The sequence below is a fragment of the Salvelinus fontinalis genome, chromosome 6, assembly GCF_029448725.1.
Source record: "Salvelinus fontinalis isolate EN_2023a chromosome 6, ASM2944872v1, whole genome shotgun sequence".
Lineage (NCBI taxonomy): Eukaryota > Metazoa > Chordata > Actinopteri > Salmoniformes > Salmonidae > Salvelinus > Salvelinus fontinalis.
This window is the reverse complement of record NC_074670.1, coordinates 32,578,673-32,599,416: the sequence shown is the minus strand read 5'-3', so window position 1 is coordinate 32,599,416 and position 20,744 is coordinate 32,578,673. Positions and strand designations below refer to the sequence as shown.

At 42.8% G+C, this 20,744-nt stretch overlaps 1 pseudogene; it reads right to left on the bottom strand.

The window, feature by feature from the left end:
* Positions 1–740: 740 nt before the first annotated feature.
* On the bottom strand, positions 741–17,205 carry LOC129858600 (myomesin-3-like; annotated as a pseudogene).
* Positions 17,206–20,744: the final 3,539 nt, after the last annotated feature.

Genomic DNA, 20,744 nt, shown 5'->3' with positions numbered 1-20,744 from the left:
CTTATATCAGCAGGTAGAGGGGGCTCCGCTCTGTGCCTCTGTGTCTAATCAGTAACACAGCCTCTGAAGTAATGTCCCCCATTGTTTGAACAACCCAGAGTTCGCTTACATCTGTCTGGCATGACCCCAACTTCCAGTTGTCTTGGGATGGGGAAGAGTACGTTATGTCTGAGCCACAAAATGACATATGCATGGGTTTTACTCATCCCAATAGATTGGCTTCTGAAACTTCTGTCACGCAGATCATCAAGTTTGTGTCTGAGCACCTATTGCAATACTGTCCTAAATACAGACCTGTGTTTAAATTGCTATATGAAATCATTTTGAATACTTCAACTGGGCTTTATCGAGCTTGCCTAGCACAATGGAACCCATCAAATCAGTGCAGAAGTGCAAACCAGGCCACATGGCTCTTTGGGCAGGCTAAAGCAAACTCTGAAACTGTTTGAATAGTATTCGAACCCGGGTTTGATGTCCTGTGGAATCTTCCTAAAAACAGTGTTCAAATCTACTCCACTGTTTACTGGGTGAATGACACCTTGGAGAAGAGCTCTTCTATCAGTTCAGAAGACATATTGTAGCTACTCTTTGCTTGCATAATACTTTCCCGCACTTCTACGAGATGTTTCTAATAATCAGTGAATGACGAATCCCTCTAGCAGACATCTCAAACAGTGCACACAATAACATCAGAGGCATGTTGGAGGTGAAGGAAACGGTGTCAAGCCACCAAGATCAAATCACTTTCTTAGCAGCTTTATTAGAAGCGATTGCAGAGACACGTGATATGACAAACGCTGTATGTGGAGAGCGGACAGGCTAATAAACCTACTTGAGCTGCGGGTGCCGACTGAGTGAGTGAGATTACAGCCTTGTTACAGGGAGGTCAGAGCATAAATTAGGTTGATATAGAAAAACGCACTTGACGTGTCGTGCGCCTATGTGATTTGCTCCGTGTACAGGACTAACGTGACACCTCTAGTGAAATACAACATGGGAGATAATTGCAATTGGCATCAAGTCTGCTGCTGTCAAGACATGAAATAAAACTTTAACGTGCTCGCCTTGGCCAATGAATCCTACTTCAGAGCTTTCTAGCCCCTGCTCACAGGTCCTATTATTAAATTGCTCCAGAAAGAAAGGGGCGACATCATAAAATTGTAGCTGACACTCTTGGGATATTTACTGGTAGTCTAATGACACAAGAATACAGGTTGTTGCAGTTTTGACTGGACCTCAAATTGTCCTAATTGACTGCATTCCCTCTAGCACAAGTAACTTCTTAGTTATTGCTACATCCCAATGCCACAAATTAACCGCTTCTAGCATTTCACTCCCCATTAACTCCAATTTAACCCCATGAAAACGAACTGGCTCAACCACCACACAAACACAACCCACTGGGCAGACACTGGTTGAATCAACGTTGTTTTCACGTCATGTGGAACCAGCGTTGAAAATACATTGAATTGACGTCTGGTACCCAGTTGTAATCGTCTCTTAGTGCAACAAAACCAACACTCCTTCCTTCCTTCCTTACATCTCCACTGCATCGGGCGGGGGCTTCTCGCCATGCTTGTACACGCTCACGGTCACGTTGACCGTCTGAGTGCCGTACTGGTTGCGCACAAAGATGCAGTAGTTGCCTGATTCCTCGCTAGTCACACTGTTGACGGTCAGAGTGCTGCACTTATTCTCGTTGGCGATGTTGAACTGGCCCCCCGAGACGATGCCTTTGTCGTTCCTCAGCCAGGTCATCTCTGGGGCAGGGTCACCGTCAGCAAAACAGGTCAAGCACAGAGACTGTGGAGGAGAGGGAAATAGAGATGACATGATTCACAACAGTCAATGTAAATATGAACAATGACCAAATACCGCTTGTCACTGTTGACTTGGGCAGGTAAGGCTATTTAAAAATTTAAAATAAACGTATTGGAGAAGGTGCTGATCTATGATCAGTTCCCCCTGTCCATTTAATTGTATTCATTATGATCTAAAAGGCTAAACTGATCCTAGATCAGCACTTCTCCTCGTTGGTCTAACAGTACAATTACAAAATCGGACGTAAAAGGATAATGAAGAACTAGTGAACATGGTAACCACGTAATAGAACAGTATTATTTAGTAGTTAGCCTACTTTATTCTCCATGATAGCCACCACATCTGGTAGGCCCTTGGTCACCCTGGCCCGATCTAAAGCAACGAGAAGGACATTTACCCCCTTGAATCATCCATAGGAAGCTCATTCAATCATTCCAGTGTACAGAAAATTAAATAATTAAGAAACCATGAAAGAGTATGCTACTCACCTTTCTCAGTAACCGCCACTTGCCTTTGTAGTAAAAAGCAAGGGTAAATCCGATAAATACATTTGCAAATGGTTTCATATCTATCACCATACTATATGTCAACTCATTAATATTGAATATAGAACAATTTTCTGTTTGTCCACGTGAGAATAGTGATAGAAAATAGTACCTGCAATTGTTTGTGTTAGTGTTTACCACTGCAAGCCATGCTGGGCGCTCACCATCAATATGGTAATGCACTTACTTCAATCTCTGGTATTCCAACAGAGCATCAGCAAAGGCTTTTAAAGAGAGAGAGAGAGATAATTAAATATAGATTACTGAAATGTATTTAAGAAGAATGTAATATTCACCAACTGCCTGTCTTGGAAGATATGAATGTAGATCAAGATTGCAGACAAATTAAATTATAATTGAGTAATAATAGTCAAATTCTGAAGTTTACATTCTAGTTGTGAAGACATTGACATGAATCTGATGCGGTAAAATCCTTGTATGAAGCCTATTTCGCTTAACTGCTTTGAGACAATACTGCTTTTTGAGTGAATCAGACTGGTCAGACTAACCTTGTCCAGATAGGTCCAGTGAGCGGTTGCTTTTCTTGACCATCTAACATCTCCAGAGTGTACTTCCCCTTATCGTTCTCCGTGGGCGCGAAGACCTCCACCCACAGCTTCTGCATACTGCTGCCAGGCTTACACCTCTCCAACTGGTCAATGCTACTCTCCCTGGTACACAATGAAAAAGAATATGATAATACGATTCAATAGAATATAATATATTTTTCTAAAATCCAACAAAAGTTACTTCCATACAAGGCCATGACTGTTTATGTCTGAGGGCTTTACTTGTTCAGTTTTAAGTTTCTTTGTAAAAGCCTTTACGTTTGGTCTTTTTCAATCTGGTGAGATGTGATGGATTTGGGATTAAAGGCTCAGACTGTCTCACTAAGGAAGCTGTGGGGCGATGTGAAGAAAAACACAAATGCTAAAGCAACTGAGTTTAAAATTGGACAATCCAAACCACGTCCTTACAGAAAAATCACATGATTTCACATGAAATTTCACATTTTCGCGTGTAGTTTCATGTTATCACATATTGCGTTACATGTTATCATATTAACTTCACATAAGATCACATGTGATCACATGTTCACGTGTAAAATTCATGTGGTTTTTCTGTGTTGGGTTGTCACCAGCTCTCGTAATAGAGAGGTACAGGATGTGCAGGCTCTCCAGACAGGCACCAACACAGCTGATTCAGGTTGAATCAGGTGTGTCAATGCTGGACTAGAACAAAAGCCTGCCTGCGCCGTAACTCTGTAGAACCAGGGTTGGTGGTTGGTGCTAGCCATAAAAGCTGCCAGCAGGTGGCGATAAAAGTCCGGTCCACTTGGCTTTGTTCCCTGTACCATGCTCTGGTGTGAAGTGTCCCTTAGTTGCAGGTTTAGGGTCAACTTCCCCTCCCCCAATCCTAGCCTTAACAATTAGTGGGGAAAATGCTAAACTGACCCAAGATCAGCGCCTAGGTGTAACTTCACCCTATTCTGTATAGCAAAGGCTGACTGTATAATGTATACAAAGTAGAACCAGTGGGCCTGGAGCACAGCCCTTGCAGCAGGGCAGAGTACAGAGGCCAGGCCAGGCAAGGGAACTCACTTGAAGTGCCAGCTGGTCTTCATGTAGTTGATATAGTACTTGAGAGAGCAGTAGAGCTTGAAGCCCATAGCAGTGCATTGAATCCCCACTGGGCCTGCAGACAGCGCTGTGCCACAGAGAGAGGAAAAAGTCAAACTCAGAGAGATGATGACAGAATGTCCTTGTTGGGATATTGACAGTTGACAGGGCATGCTGTCTAAACTGTAGTCTAGGTCCAATACATTTGTAGTTGATTCTAACCTGTAGTCAGGATATGACTTCATCTTAAATTGTCCCCATCCAAAAACTGTTCATTAGAATGCTTGAGAAGTCACTCATGTTTCAGTACTGAAATGTTGGCGTAATAGTATTAGGAAATCTATGCTGAACCTACCACACTGTTTGCTCAGGAGTTGGAGGAGCTTGTCATACTCTGTAAATAAAGACAGGATAATTATGTCTTCAGACAGTGGGCTCTACATAAGCAATAAGGTCTGAGGAGGTATGGTACATGACATATATACCACAGCTAAGGGCTGTTCTTATGCATGATGCAACACATTGTGAGTGTACCCTTATTGGCCCCTGGTTCACCTCTGACCTCTGGGCTGGGTCCCTAAGCGCTGTGATTGGTCCACAGTGTTCCTGCCGGGGCCAACAAGAGTCAACAAGTGTCTCCCATCCGGCTGACCAAAGTCCATATAGGACATTCTATGAACGCCTGGATACAGCCATTAGCAGTGGCATATTGGACATATACCACAAACACCCATGGTGCCTTATTGCTATTATAAACTGGTTACCAACGTAATTAGAACAGTAAGAAGTACTTTTTTGTCATACCCGTGATAAATGGTCTGATATTCTACGGCTTTCAGCCAATCAGCATTCAGGGCTGAAACCACCCCGTTTATAATGTTCATTAACCTCTATGCATCTTCATTCAAAGACTCAATCATGGACACTCTTACTGACAGTTGTGGCTGCTTTGTATGTTGTATTGTTGTCTCTACCTTCTTGACCTTTGTGCTGTTGACTTTACCCAATAATGTTTGTACCATGTTTTGTCCTGCTACCATGCTGTGTTGCTACCATGTTGTCGTCATGTTGTGTTGCTACCATGCTGTGTTGTCATTTGTTGCTGCCTTGTTATGTTGTTGTCTTAGGTCTCTCTTTATGTAGTGTTGTGTCTCTCTTTATGTAGTGCTGTGTCTCTCTTTATGTAGTGTTGTGTCTCTCTTTATGTAGTGCTGTGTCTCTTTATGTAGTGTTGTGTCTCTCTTGTTGTAGTGTTGTGTCTCTCTTTATGTAGTGTTGTGTCTCTTTATGTAGTGTTGTATCTCTCTTTATGTAGTGTTGTGTCTCTCTTTATGTAGTGTTGTGTCTCTCTTTATGTAGTGTTGTGTCTCTCTTTATGTAGTGTTGTGTCTCTCTTTATGTAGTGTTGTGTCTCTCTTTATGTAGTGTTGTGTCTCTTTATGTAGTGTTGTGTCTCTCTTTATGTAGTGTTGTGTCTCTCTTTATGTAGTGTTGTGTCTCTTTATGTAGTGTTGTGTCTCTTTATGTAGTGTTGTGTCTCTCTTTATGTAGTGTTGTGTCTCTCTTTATGTAGTGTTGTGTCTCTCTTTATATAGTGTTATGTCTCTATTTATGTAGTGTTGTGTCTCTTTATGTAGTGTTGTGTCTCTCTTTATGTAGTGTTGTGTCTCTCTTTATGTAGTGTTGTGTCTCTCTTTATGTAGTGTTGTGTCTCTCTTTATGTAGTGTTGTGTCTCTCTTTATGTAGTGTTGTGTCTCTCTTGTTGTGATGTATGTTTTGCTTTGTAGTGGCCTGCCTCCTTCTTAGTCACCTGAGATTCACCAGAGAGAAAAGAGTCAATCATTATGACACACACGCAGGCACGTCTGGTTACCAGACATGCCTGCGTTGTTCATGTCCCCTGAACAAGGCAGTTAACCCACTGTTCCTAGGCCGTCATTGAAAATAAGAATTTCTTCTTAACTGACTTGCCTAGATAAATAAAGGTACAAAAATAAAAAAAGAAACAATGTCCGCACGCACATACACATAGGGTTTGAGAACACAGTTGACTTTCTGTACACAGATAATCCTACCCACTGGGCACAGACTTTAATTCAACGTCTATTCCACGTTGGTTCAACGCAATTTAATTGAAATGATGTGGAAACAATGTTGATTCAACCAGTGTGTGCCCAGTGGGTAATTATGCAATGATCTATAAATACTCATACTGGAGAGACACTCTGACACAGATTATCTCTCTGTGTGTCTGTGTGTGTGTCTGTGTGTGTGTGTGTGTGTGTGTGTGTGTGTGTGTGTGTGTGTGTGTGTGTGTGTGTGTGTGTGTGTGTGTGTGTGTGTGTGTGTGTGTGTGTGTGTGTGTGTGTGTGTGTGTGTGTGATGATCACTGATGATATGTGTTCTCCTGAGCTTAACCCTATTCCCTCATCTGCCACCATCCCATTACTGTACATCCAGTACTACTGAACATTACTTTACATATTCATTACTATACTGCAAATATGAGGTGGTAGGTAGCTTAATAGTTAGAGCGGCGGATCTGTAGCCGGAAGGTCGTCAGGTCAAATCTCCACGGTTGCGCTAAATAGTGGGGTTGAGCAAAGTGATATGTGACATTATGTGCCAGTTGCCTGGACCCAGATTCAGCCTAGTCCTGGATTAAAATCATTCACAATAGAGACTCTCCATTGAAAGTGTGTTTTAGTCCAGGATTACGTTTAATCTGGGTTCAGGAAACCAGCCCTATGAGGACTGGATGTGGTATGTGTACCTGTTGCACAGTCATGGTGCTGACTCCAGTCTGCTGGTCATACACAGCTGGAGTCTCCACGCCGTCCTTGAACCACTTCAGAGTCGTATCCTTGCTTACGTTGGTCACCTGGACCCAGAATGACATGATACAGTAACACTGTGCACTGAATACATTCATAACAACACATGCACATTAGAATACAGAATCCATGTGATTATTTCATAACGAAGATAACAAGATACTGGTAAATTATCTATAAATGACAAATCATCTACAAATTACCTTGCATTTGATTATAAACTCACAGTCCTCTGTCACGGTCCATGACAAGAAGTCCAGAAAATAGGGTCCTTGAAAACCAGAGCGATGATTAACTGCGCACACTGGACCAGAGATACAGCGGCCATCTTTGCTGGCACTCAATCAATGAAACTCACTATATTCTGGTGTGTCAGCACTATATGTTCTAAAGATATAGCTGCCTGTTCAACACTGTTTGCACTCCATAAACTGTAGATAGGTATGTTTTGCCACTAGCCACAACGCTAAGGAAAGGGACTAACGGTTGATGACAGATAGGAAACTAGGGCATTGAGGCGAATTTAATCTGTTTCAGCACATTTGTAACCTATTTGGCAGGAGCATTTTACACTGAAATTAGAAATGTTTCTACTGTTGGCAGTAGATGAAAACACATCCTACATGGACTTTGGTCAGCCGGATGGGAGAAACTCTCTGAGAGGATCCGGCACCTTTTCAGATATGACTTTGTTTGTTCCGGCACCTATTTACCCTGATCCGGTAGCTCTCGCGGCATGATTTATTCATTGTTTCACGGTTCGCACTGTAGACATTCGAATAAAAGCGATCGGCGTTAAATCAAGTTACCTCCTCATTATTTCTCCCGCCCCCAAAAAACACCATCAAGTAAAAGCATGGCGATCCTTCTGTGTAATCATCCTATCCTGCCACACTGATTCCAGACCTGCTCTCTTATTTGTACATAGAGGTTATGGGGAGGGCGGGTGGGGTAAGTAACTGATCTTGACACAGGTCTTGGTAGTGGTGGTCAGCTGGTGAAGAAGTCCCTACGTAACCACATTACGTTGCCTAGGCTAGTTGTCTCCCTACTGAATTTGAATTGTGGGAAATCAAAATAAAAAATGTGGCTCCTCCCCACTATGTGTTCCAGGACCTCCCGATTTACGAATGAAGCACTGGATCCAGCCCAGAGGTTAAAGGTGAACCAGGGGTCAATAGGGGAACACTCACCTGACTTTCTCTCGTAGTCCATTCTGTTGGCTATGGACTGAGCCAGTGTCTGACAGAACTCTGCCAAAGACACAACCACAGGGTTACATCCCTACTAGCACACTGAGGATATATATATATATTAACCACCAATAATAAGACAGTAACATTGAATGTAATAACCAAATTGATTGGAACAAATCTATATATCAAGCCAAGCCAAACATTTACTGCCCTTTAGAGTTCATAGCAATAGTAAGATGCCCTTTTCACACTACTGTGCCGATCTGAAGCAAACTGCGCTGTCTCAGCACTTCTAGCAGCTACGGAGGATGCGAAAACAGGCCAGCTCAGGCCAGCTCAACAGGCCAGCTTGGTTTAGCTCAGCTTGGTTCGGTAGTATGAACATCCCGGTAATGAGTTGGGGTGACCAGATGGACTCACTCTCGTCCACGAGCACCAGGGTGAACTGGTTCTTGGCGCGGCCGTCGCAGAGCTGAGCAGGAGCCCTTGTCCTCCTTAGACAGCTGGTCAAACAGGATCTCTATCAGCCCACTGGCCTTGTCAAAGTTAATCTTACGGGCCTAGAGAGAGAGAGAGAGAGAGAGAGAGAGAGAGGATACACACAAGCACATGAATGCACACACACGCAGGCACGCATACCTCACAGAAACCACGTTTTTACAATAACTTCTACAAGTGTGACTTACATGTTGATTTGGGCTAATCAAGGCAAGGGGTCTAAAATGGGGGAAATGGGGATTGTTTTTTTCACAAAATCCTTACACACGTGCATGGATGCAATCATGCTATTCCATACCGAGTGACCACATGCAAGACACGGAGTCCAAAAACATGCATGTTGTGTAATATTGGTTTAACCCCATGGAAAATCCACATCTGTTGCAACAACCTCTGCCGACAGTAGTCTTCCAACCTGTGGCTATTTTTTAAGGTTGATTTGATAACAAATCAACATTGCTACGTACATTCTGGTGAAAATCTTTATGAAGGTGATTTGTGTTTAAATGAAATTGCAAATATGATGGTGAGGGTAACATTTTTGGATTGTGATTGTTTTGTGATTACTTTCTCTTTCTATACAGCCAACAACTCTGACTAATGCAAACTTGAATGGGAAAATATAAAACATTTTGTTATTTTGTGGCACATCTACATTTCGTTGTTTTATGGAGAATTTCACTGGAAATGGAAATGGATCTGGGAACACATAATCATCTGCATATATTGAAAAATAAATGTGTGTATGCAAAATGCAGTCATCTGCATATACTTGCCTGGACCAGTCTATTTCTGTTTCAGCCAACCTGCCATCGTCTTCCTATTCATACATTACTGCACCATCGACTAAAGCAGGAACATTCTGACACCCAAGCTAGTTTTAGTATTCATTTGAGACATACACACTCTCCTGACAGACTAGTACACACAAGATTTAGTTCTGGGTTGTGAGATTAGAACACATAGCCTGTGTTTTGAAATGCTCCTCACTGCAGTACTAGAGATCTCTCTGTCGTTGAGAATGAGGCGGAGCTCTGCAGCGTTGCTCAGGCTCTCAGTCTGCAACCAGAGACGCACGTTCCCTTTCTCTGACACCTCCATCTGCCACTTGGAGCGCAGGGCTATCACTGTAGGGGGAGGGAACAATGAATAGGGAATAGGTTATGCATTCAGGTTGGCCTCCAAGCTTCAGCAAACAAAATCATCTAGGAAGGGTGCAATGACAGGAATCCAAAAAATAGGGCTTACCAAAGAAAACATCTGAGGGAGTAGGTTGTTGAAATTGTGATGTTGAACAATATATTATAATGCCTGTTTCTATTTGAAAAGGAGTACTATCAATTGTTTTAGCTCGATAGAGACTTGTATTATTACAGTAACTAAGTCTTACATGGGTGGCAGATGTACCAGCCGAGCTCAGTCAGTCTGTCCAGATCTATGGGGAAAGAAAGAGAGGGAGAATTACAGGGAGCAGCAATCTTTTGTGCAGGTCTTCTTTAGCTTTGAGTATAAAGTACCTTCCCCAGAGAAGGTGAAACTGGAAGAGATGTCTGGGTTGTCACTCATCTCTACTGTGTACAGGCCCAGGTCCTCTTTAGTGGCGTTTGTGAAGGTTAGGATGGACCTGGGGATGGACAGAAGGAAGGACAGTTAGCTAAAAGGACAGACAGAAGGACAGTGGGCTTAAAGGACAGACCAGGGGACTCAGTAGGCCTGAATGGGACCATAGTGCTCAGTGAAAAGGGAGGACATTTTGCATCGTAGTGTGAGGTGAGAAAGAATCTCCACTGAGTCTGACCCTTTGCTGACCTCTTAACATTAAAGTCTTTCATGGGTTACATGCCTTCTCACAACTCTACAGGTCATTTTTTTCTCTCTCTGTAACACACACACACACACACACACACACACACACACACACACACACACACACACACACACACACACACACACACACACACACACACACACACGCGCACACGCGCACACGCGCACACACGCACACACGCACACACGCACACACGCACACACCATTGCAGTACCTATTGTTCTCCCACAGTACCCTGGCTCTCCCAGCTTCAATAGCCTCTTTGTAGTTCTTGCTCCAGACAAACGCGCTCTTCTCCGTAATTTCACTGGCCTCAAAGGCCAGGAAGATGAAGCCATCATTGTCCACACCAATCTCTATGTCTCTGGTGTCTGATGGAGAAAGAACAGGAATCATAAGTCATTCTGGTCATATTGTTCATCAGGGACCTGTATGGCTAAAATGAAGCCTGGTGCCAAACCTGTTTGTGCTCTTCTGCCAACTCCTATGGTCATTGCTACGCCAAACACAAACACAAACAGACCTTGAACCAGGCTAACTAAATCCCTAAAATGACTCACCTGGTTGGGTCTGGGCTCTGATAAGCTCAGAGGACAGAGAAGGGATACCCATTCCAGCCTTGTTGAAGGCACACACTCTGAGACGATAGGTCTGACCAGCCTGGAGACCTGACACCTGGGAACACAAACACACCAAAATCAATTTGATTTTGTTTTAATGTATCTATATTCTTTTTACATAAAACCAGTATATCTCACCATCCTTCAAAACGGTGTCTGCAATTGGCTCTTCGTTCACAGCAGTCCAGCTCTGTGATTGGTCACCCTCGCTCAGCTCCACCAGGTACCCTGTGATTGGTCCTTGCTGTCCTTCGTAGAGAGGGACTGCCCACAGGAGGACTAGAGAGTTACGCCTCACCTCCCTGAATTCCAGGTCATAAGGGCAGCCTGGGGGATGAGTGGGGTGAGCATAACACAAAGAGAGAAATATGGGGGAAAAAACACATTTGTTTATCTGTGTCAACCCATACAGTGTTTCATTCTATACAGTACATGGATTGATAAGTGTCTACTGTGTTAGAAATATACCAACCAGACCTGGGTTCAAGTACTATTCGAAATCAGTGTTTGGTTCATCCTGACTGGAGTGCCAGGTGGGCAGGGTCTGCACTTTTTGGAATTTTCTATTGGTTACATTGCAAGATGCATGCTTATTCAAGCACAGATAAAGTATTTGAAATGATTTAAAATCAGGCTAAAACAGGGAGAATATTGTTATTCATCCTTTTCCCGTCTTATAGACTCACCCATAAACAGCCAAGTTGTCTGTGACAGAACAAATAACAATAATACAATTTAAAAAAACAAGTAAAGTGATTTTGCTTAATCTACCCCTTTGTTTTTAGTGCCAGTGCACGGTAGTTCATTTGCTTAACGATTTTCAGTCGCATTTAAATTATTTAAGACACAGGGAGATCAGGATAGATTCAGCTGGATTAATGGGCTGTGCGGGATAAATGGTGTGTGGCTCTCTCCATTTCCAATATGAATATCACAACAGGCAACCATTCTATGAGAAATACCATGGGGCCAACACAGCTGGCCACGGCTGTGCACTGAAATGCTCCATTACCGAATGACAGAGTGCGTAGAGGGAGAGAGAAAGAGAGAGTGTGTGTTTTAGAGAGGAAATGTATGAATGTGTGTGTGTTTTAGAGAGTAAACGTGCATGTGGGTGCGAACTCTTTGTGTGTGTGTGTGTGTACGGTGACCATGTGTGTGCGTGCGTCAGCGTGTATGTGCGTGCATGAGTAAGTGTGTGTGTTTTCATAATGATTGCATCATCCTCACCTGGCTCAGACATGGTCCACTCCTCACAGAGCCTCACTGGGCTCAGAGGGTTTACCAACACCAACCACGTTGGCAGCAAAAACACGGAACTGATAGTAATGCCCCCTATCCAGGCTACAGACCTGTAAATAAGACAATACAGTTACTGTCCAAATTAAAACCAGCGTTGTGTTCATTAGGGCATACTGTAGAAAAACATTTCAAAACATTTTACAACAGAAATGAGTGTTTCTTATTGGTCAAGTTCTTCTGTTTGGTGCCTGAGGAACAATACCCTGGTCATTGAGAAAACAAGGGTCATCTAGCTCTGAGTTTCAGTATGTCAATTGTTACATGGACAAACCGTGGACAAAACAAAAAAGACACCTTGTAAGGATAGTTCAACACAGTATCTGGATAACCTCGGTCACTCCTGATGTTTGCAGAGATTCATTTGAAATCTGAGGTTGTGCTCTCACGTCCTAATTTAGCCGGGTTTCTCAACTACACACATATGGACATGTCGGTGGAGTTGGGTTACGACGACTGCGGAAGGAGGTGTACCTCTGACCACATGTAGACGCTGTCAGTCGGGACGAAGAAACATTTTGCATTTGATGGTTGAATTTGATGAAGGTTTTATTCAAAATGATGGATTTCAGCAAATAACGAAAGGTACGCAGCTACAGAGGACAAACATAGGTACACGGTAAGGGTTGACATATTTACATGTTTAGAAGTATCGACTGACAGCGACTTGACGTAGTCAGAGATACAGTCCGCACACTCTCGTCTCCACTCAACTCCATTGATGTGATGGACATTGTGCAGTTGAAAAAAAACTTGGCTAATCCTAACCGAGCCACATACTGTAAACCAAGTAGAAATTCTGCCAGTGTAGTTTGGAAAAGCCCCGTAGAGGCTGGCTTTAGGAAGGGGATTCAGATCATTGATCTCAACCACTTTTTTTTCGCAGCCACTTAGCCTTTAAAGTCCTTATCGCCTATGAAGTCTTTCTGCTTTAGGGGGACTGAGCCAAGGGACAATGGCTATCAATAGACAAACCTGAGGGGCTTATCTAAGTGTGATGGGAATCACACCATCGAAAGACTATGCCTCCTAAATGTATAGATTGGTCACTAGGCCATCCATACTTAGGTACAACAAAAGCCTCTTTATCAAATCAATATCCTAACAGTGCCGCTTGGAGCTCTGCAGTGAAATATAGAGGGGTCAGGGGAGAAGGGGCATTTGTCCCAAAGTGTATGTCGATTCGACATATCGCCACTAGATGGCATCAGTTCACCTGATTCTGAATCAGTGGAAGTGAAGACACTGCCATGGAGATGGAGGTGGAATTCCAAACAAGCGAGATAACAAAAAATCCTAGCGGTTCACATCTCAGACATTCTTCTAATGAGGCTGGATAGGTGGCATGCCTGCCTGACTGCTAAACTGGTGGTGGTGGATGGAAAGGATTCAGGGGGTAAAGTCATTTACATTGGCTTACACAAGCAGGAAGACCAAAGTGCCCCGAGCATGAAGCCTCCGTTGGATCAATATTCTAACTAATCTCATTTACATGGAGACAGCAAGTGAGCAGCTTGTAAAAATAAGAGCAAAAGGCGAACTCAGAGATGGGAGGAACTATTATTGGAGGAGACTGGGCAGTTGTAGGGTCTGGCACTGCATGTGACCTCTGTGTTTTAGAAATGCCTGCAAGCAGATCAATGGCTTTATATGTTAAATACCTTGGACATTAGGGCACATCGTAGTAATATGTTTTGCAATGGAAAATGAAAACAAGTATTTCTTATTGGACATTACATCCCTGTTTCAGTTTGCTTTCGTCCTCCTCCTGAACAAGACCCTAGGCAGTGAAAAAGTACGGTTTACTCCACACTTCTAAACTATTTTGCAGTATGGCAGACTTTCAATTGCTTTGTTCTGTTGAGTCTAAAAACAACAATATAACTCTTTTGCACGTCATAAAATTACAGGCCACAGTTGCAAAAAGAGACAGGTGACAATTTTAACTTTCCATTAGTCTCCATGGACACCACCACTCGTTGCCTAGTGACACAGCAAAGGTAGTAGAGGGAATGTGTTTTTTTCCTCCAGTATACTTCCACTAGAGCCTTATGTTCAGCTCTCTGACCACCACTAATTCTGTTTTCTACATAGATACAAAGACGTTAGTTGTAATGGAGTGCATTCCAGGGATAAATGTTTTTTACTGGTTTATTACATACATCATTATTATTGGTTATCAGAGGCGCAACTTTGGTTTTAGAAGTGGGGGGGGACATAATTATCTGGATTTTTTTTTATCCAGACAGATAAACACTCCAAACAGCCTACCCGACCGCTCTGAGGCGTCCACATGGTCCTAAAGCCTTGTTTAGTATCACATTCCAATGGTTAAACTGGGTGGGGACAAAATTGCAATTTCAGAATGTGGGGGGTTCCTCCCTTCCCCAGTGAAAGTTGCACCCCTGTTGGTTATTACATTTGAGTTATTCCACGGCATTGTTGAATAATTGGCTAGGAAGGCATTCTAGAGAGGGCATAACATGTAGATACACGGGACAGTTGGAAAATATATAGGGCACCTCTGAAGTAGTTCCAACAATAGGCACCTTTTTACCTTTCTAAACCACTGCACCATGCAGAACTTACTTGCTACAAAGTTACAGAAAGCCAAAACAAAATCAAATCAAATCGCGGCAGGTAGCCTAGTGGTAAGAGCGTTGGACTAGTAACCGAAAGGTTGCAAGATTGAAACCCTGAGCTGACAAGGTAAAAAGCTGTTGTTCTGCCCCTGAACAAGGCAGTTAACCCACTGTTCCTAGGCTGTCGTTGAAAATAATAATTTGTTCTTAACTGACTTGACTAGTTAAATAAAGGTAAAATCTATATTTTTTTTATTGGTCACAAACACGTGATTAGTAGATGTTATTGTGGGTGTAGCGAAATTCTTGTGTTTCTAGCTCTGACAGTGCAGTAATATCTAAAAAGTAATATCTAACAAATTACACAACATATACCCAATACACACAAATCTAAGTAGGAAGGAATTAAGACTACATACGTATGAAGCGATGTCAGAGCGGAACGGTCTAAGATACAGTAGAATAGTATAGAATACAGTATATTGTCACGTTCCTGACCTATTTTTATGTTATTTTGATTATGTTTAGTTGGTTAGGGCGTGAGTTGGGGTGGGCATTGTATGTTGTGTGTGTTTGGTTAGTCTATGGGTGTTGTATGTGTATGGGATAGTGTTTGTTAGGTTGTCTAGTTATGTCTATGGCTGCCTGGATTGGGTCTCAATCAGAGACAGCTGTCATTCATTTGTCTCTGATTGGGAGCCAGATTTAAGGTAGCCATAGGCAGTAGGCTTTTGTGGGTGTTTGTTCCTGTGTCCACACAGGACAGTTGAAGGTTAGTCACGTTTGTTGTTTTGTAGTTTTTGTAGTGTCTTGTTTTGCTGTGTTCATTAAAAGATGTCTTATTTCCCTCAATCCGCATCTTGGTCCTATCCATGCTCCTCCTCGTTTGAGGAGGAGAACAACAATGACTGCCTTTACATATATACATATGAGATGAGTAATGCAAGTTAAGTAAGCATTATTAAAGGAATGAGATACCGTAGAATAGTATAGAAAATAGTATATACATATGAGATGAGTAATGCCAGATATGTAAACATTAAGTGACTAAGATACCGCAGAATAGTATAGAATACAGTATATACATAAGAGTATATATGAGTAATGCAATATTTTGAGTAATGCAATATATTTAAACATTATTAAAGGGATAGTATTAAAGTGGACAGTGATTTCTAGTCTATGCCTATAGGCAGCAGCCTCTAATGTGCTAGTGATGGCTGTTTAAAAGTCTGATGGCCTTGAGATAGAAGATGTTTTTCAATCTCTCGGTCCCAGCTTTGATGCACCTGTACTGACCTCGCCTTCTGGATGATGACGGGGTGAACAGGCAGTGGCTCGGGTGGTTGATGTCCTTGATTATCTCTTTGGCCTTCCTGTTGACATCGGGTACTGTAGGTGTCCTTGAGGGCAGGTACTTTGCCCCTGGTAATGCGTTGAGCAGACCGCACCACCCTCTGGAGAGCCTTGCGGTTGCAAGCAGTGCAGTTGCCATACCAGGCGGTGATACAGCCCGATTTCGTGGTATCCAATTGTTCGTAGTTACTGTCTTGTCTCATCGCTCCAACTCCCATACGGGCTCAGAAGAGACGAAGGTCGAGAGCCATGCGTCCTCCGAAACCCAACCAAGCCGCACTGCTTCATAGCACAGCGCGCGTCCAACCCGGAAGTCAGCCGCACCAATGTGTCAGAGGAAACACGATCTGGTCAGCGTGCACTGCACCCGGGCCCACCACAGGAGTCACTAGTGCACGATGAGACAAGGATATCCCTACCGGCCAAACCCTCAAGACGCTAGGCAAATTGTGCGTCGCCCCATGGACCGTCCGGTCGTGGCCGGCTGCGACAGAGCCTGGGCTCGAACCCAGAGTCTCTGGTGGCACAGCTAGCACTGCGATGCAGTGCCTTAGACCACTGAGCCACCCGGGAGACCAATTGGCACACTCTTAGGAAAATAAAAGCATTCTATCTGAAGCCATCCCTGTAGGAGAACCCTTTATGGTTCAAGGAAGAACTGTTTTAAAAAACGTTCTTCCATAGAGAAGGTCCTGAAGGAAGAACCACCCTAGATGAAAAAGTTTAATTGAAGAACCATTGTCCCTGTGTAGAACAACCCTAGAACTGTTTGAATTTTTTTATAACAGTATACACAAATCCATATCAATGGAACTACTATAACATTAAATAAATAATACGTTTGTTCCTCTCCCTCACTTTGGGGTTGTCCCAATGAGATTGGCAGGCTCGGCTCTGAGGATTCGCTCACGCCAAACTTGTTGACGGAGTGCACCCGGAAGCAGTAGGACTTCCCCTTCTGTAGATTAAACATGGGGAACCTGGGAGAGCCCACCGTGGTGTCCATGCTGGCCAGCTGCCAACTGTTTTTCCCTGCAATGGACTGATGGACAGAAGGAAGTACAAACAGAGAGAGAGACAGGCAGGCAGGCAGAAAGAGACAGAGAGGTAGATGGAAAGAGAAGTAGACAGACAGACAGACAGACAGACAGACAGAGAATCACTCACTTCTATTAATCAAATAGTTTTTCACTATTATGTATCTTTTCTTCTGCTCCATTAACTTGTCTCCCATATCTTTTAGTAATTTTTTAAATGTACATTTGAATAAAACCCAGTGTTTAAAAGGAGATAAGCAATTATAAAGCGCAAGCCCAAGGGTGAGCCGAGGATATTTGAATATTCCTGGGTGGAACAGAAGCAGGAGATCTTGATAATTTCAGATGCTTTTGATGGATTGGACAGTTTTATTACAGAGTTACTTTTAAAAGTCCAATAAAAAGCAATTTCCTGTGGCAGTTTGCCACTTTTCTTCTCATTATTGGAACTGCAAGCTGTTGGGCATCTAGAATGCAGAGTCCTGGTTGATATTGAAGAACTGGGGCACTTTGGGGAAGATGTAAATTGAATGATCCCTCCCAGCACTTTAATTCTTTAGGGAACGTTTTATTTTCCTGGGCGGCCATTTTGATAAACCAGAACTTTGACAAACTCATTGTAAGACATTCATCAAAATAGGAACACTTGTGTCCTGTATAGTTTGGGGCCATGTATGAACACACCCACAACATGTACTATAAAACCTCCTTAACGTTAAAACTAAACCAGAACAAAACTGTGGCTAATTCACAACCGTGAACCTATAAAACCAAGAGTTATACTTTTAATCACCCCCAAAGCCTAGAGAGAGAGCTTTGACCCAGCTAACAATTATAGGGAGAGAGAACGTTTTTGTAATGTTACGCATAATGTTCCCCTAATGTTTGAGTCCAGGTTTCCATTAGCTAGGGAAACATTCTCTCTATGTTATCTAAAACCTTGTGAGATTTTTTTTTATGTATGTTTTGGTGTTAAAGTTGGGAGAACATTGCCTTAATGTCAAACAGAACTTATCAAGAATGTGGTTACAACGTTCTCAGATTACACAACATTAATGTCCTCGACGTGTTTTCTGGGACATTGCAAGAACATTAACGCGTCCAGTTTTCGAGGGCTAGGAGAATATTCCATCAACGTTTCGATACCTTTAGGGCATGTGCTCTTGCAGAGACCCTGTCCAGGAGAAACCCAAACCACCACCCCTCCCTAGGCACTTGTGTAGATCTGAAACAACTGGTTCGGCGAATACACTTTGAAGTAAATCTCAGCTCTGTTAAAAGTACACTCAAGAAAATATTTGATTGATCACAGCGATTCAGGGCTATCATTAAAACAGGTCATTAAAACAGGTTAATATGCCCCAATAATATTAGGCAACTATACAGAAAGCCTTTAAATAAGTCAATTAAATCAATGATAAGAGAATAATCAGATTTAGTGACATCTGACACAGACATGGTGGTGAAAGAAGTATGGCGAACTGAAAGGTTAAGAGTTCAAATCCAAGGTTTGGATATGTTGAATAATAATTTCTGTCTAAATTAACATGCACAATGTAAAGATGTGTGTAAGTTGAAAACACTATGTTAAAAGCACCTGTGTGTGAGTATCCCAAACCTTGCCAACAGACGCACTATGCATGTACCATCAGTGGTTCACCAATCAGGGCCTTGATTGGCTCAGCATCAAAAGGTGGTGTGTAATTCATTTTGGGGAGGGGCTCATGAATGTTCTTGCAACGTTCTCATTTGACTTGTCTAGAACATTCACATCTTGTGTTCTGAGAACATGGCAACCATGTTCTGTGTGTGCTTGGTGGAACTTTGATGGCATATTCTCCTAACCCACAGAAAACTGGATACGTAAATATTTTGTTCTTGCAACGTTCCAATGAAACGTGTCTAGAACGTACACTGAGTGTACAAAACATTAGGAACACCTTCCTACTAATGAGTTCCATCCCCATTGTGTCCTCAGAACAGACTCAGTTTGTCAGGGCATGGACTCTACAAGGTGTCAAAAGCATTCCACAGGGATGGTGGCCTATGTTGACTCCAATGCTTCCAGCAGTTGTGTCAAGTTGGCTGGATGTCCTTTGGGTGGTGGACTATTCTTGATACACACGGGAAACTGTTGAGCGTGAAAAACACAGCAGCGTTGCAGTTCTTGACATACTCAAACCGGTGCACCTGGCACCTACAACCATACCCCTTTCAAAGGCACTGAAATATTTTATCTTGCCCATTCAGCCTCTGAAAGTCACACACACACAATCGTTGTCTCAAGGCTTAAAAAGAATTCTTGAACCTGTCACCTCCCCTTCATCTCCACTGATTGAAGTGGATTTAACAGGTGACATCCATAAGGGATCATAGCTTTCACATTGATTCACCTGGTCAGTCTATGTCATGGAAATGTTTTGTACTCTTAATATCTTAAGTTCTGAGAACATGGTAACCACGTTCCGGGTATGTTCTATTTGACATTAAAGGAATGGTCTCTTGGAAACATTCCTTGCACATCACGGAAACGTTTGTTCTTAGTTCATGAAAAAGCGAATTAACTAGCGACGCCAAAACGCACGCCACGAGAGAGCAACTTCAAGGTCTCTCAGTTTTTAATGAGTGCACTGATGCCCACCTATACTATTGTAAAGTGGCTGTTCCACTGGATGTCATAAGGTGAATGCACCAATTTGTAAGTCGCTCTGGATAAGAGCGTCTGCTAAATGACTTAAATGTAAATGTAAATGTAAACTGACACCGGCAGCCATGTAAGTGTTTTTCCCCCTCCCCTTTAATCTTTAATTAGCATAGTGGTCAGAGCTCTTCATTAATTTGGCCCTGAGGCTAAAGTTAGTCTACAGAACCACAACAATAAAACAGGTCAATGGGAAGCTGCAGGCTGACACTACACGCACTGAGATGGCCGAGTTGAGGGTTAATTGGACCTGCGTTTTAATGAGTGTTTAGGTGGTCTCTGTGTGTGTGTGTGTGTGTGTGTGTGTGTGTGTGTGTGTGTGTGTGTGTGTATTAGTAGGAGCACAGGCCTTAACTCACCCGCTCCACATGGAAGATAAGTTGCTCCTTGCCTCTGGGCTCCGGCTCAGTCCAGCTAAGCACGGCGTAGTAGTCACTCACCTCAGAGGCACGGACACCAGTGGGAGCGAATGGGACTTTCATCTGACCTGAGGTCAGAGGGAAGAAGGGAGGATGGGTGTAGAAGATAGTAAAGACAACACGGTCATGGTCAGAAGGAGAAAACGTTTTGAGACGAGGAGGTATACTATCTGAACTTGTCCAATAGGAACACATATTTTCCTTTTCCATTACAAATATTTTTGCTATGGTGTAACCTGCTAAACAAGACCCAGAGCATTGGATCACATGACCAAGCAAGGGTCAGATATAAAATATGTTTTTTTTTAATGAGAAACACACACACACACACACACTTATTGATTAATTGAAACCTTAAGCTGTACCCGGGTGCCTCGAAAAGAGAGTA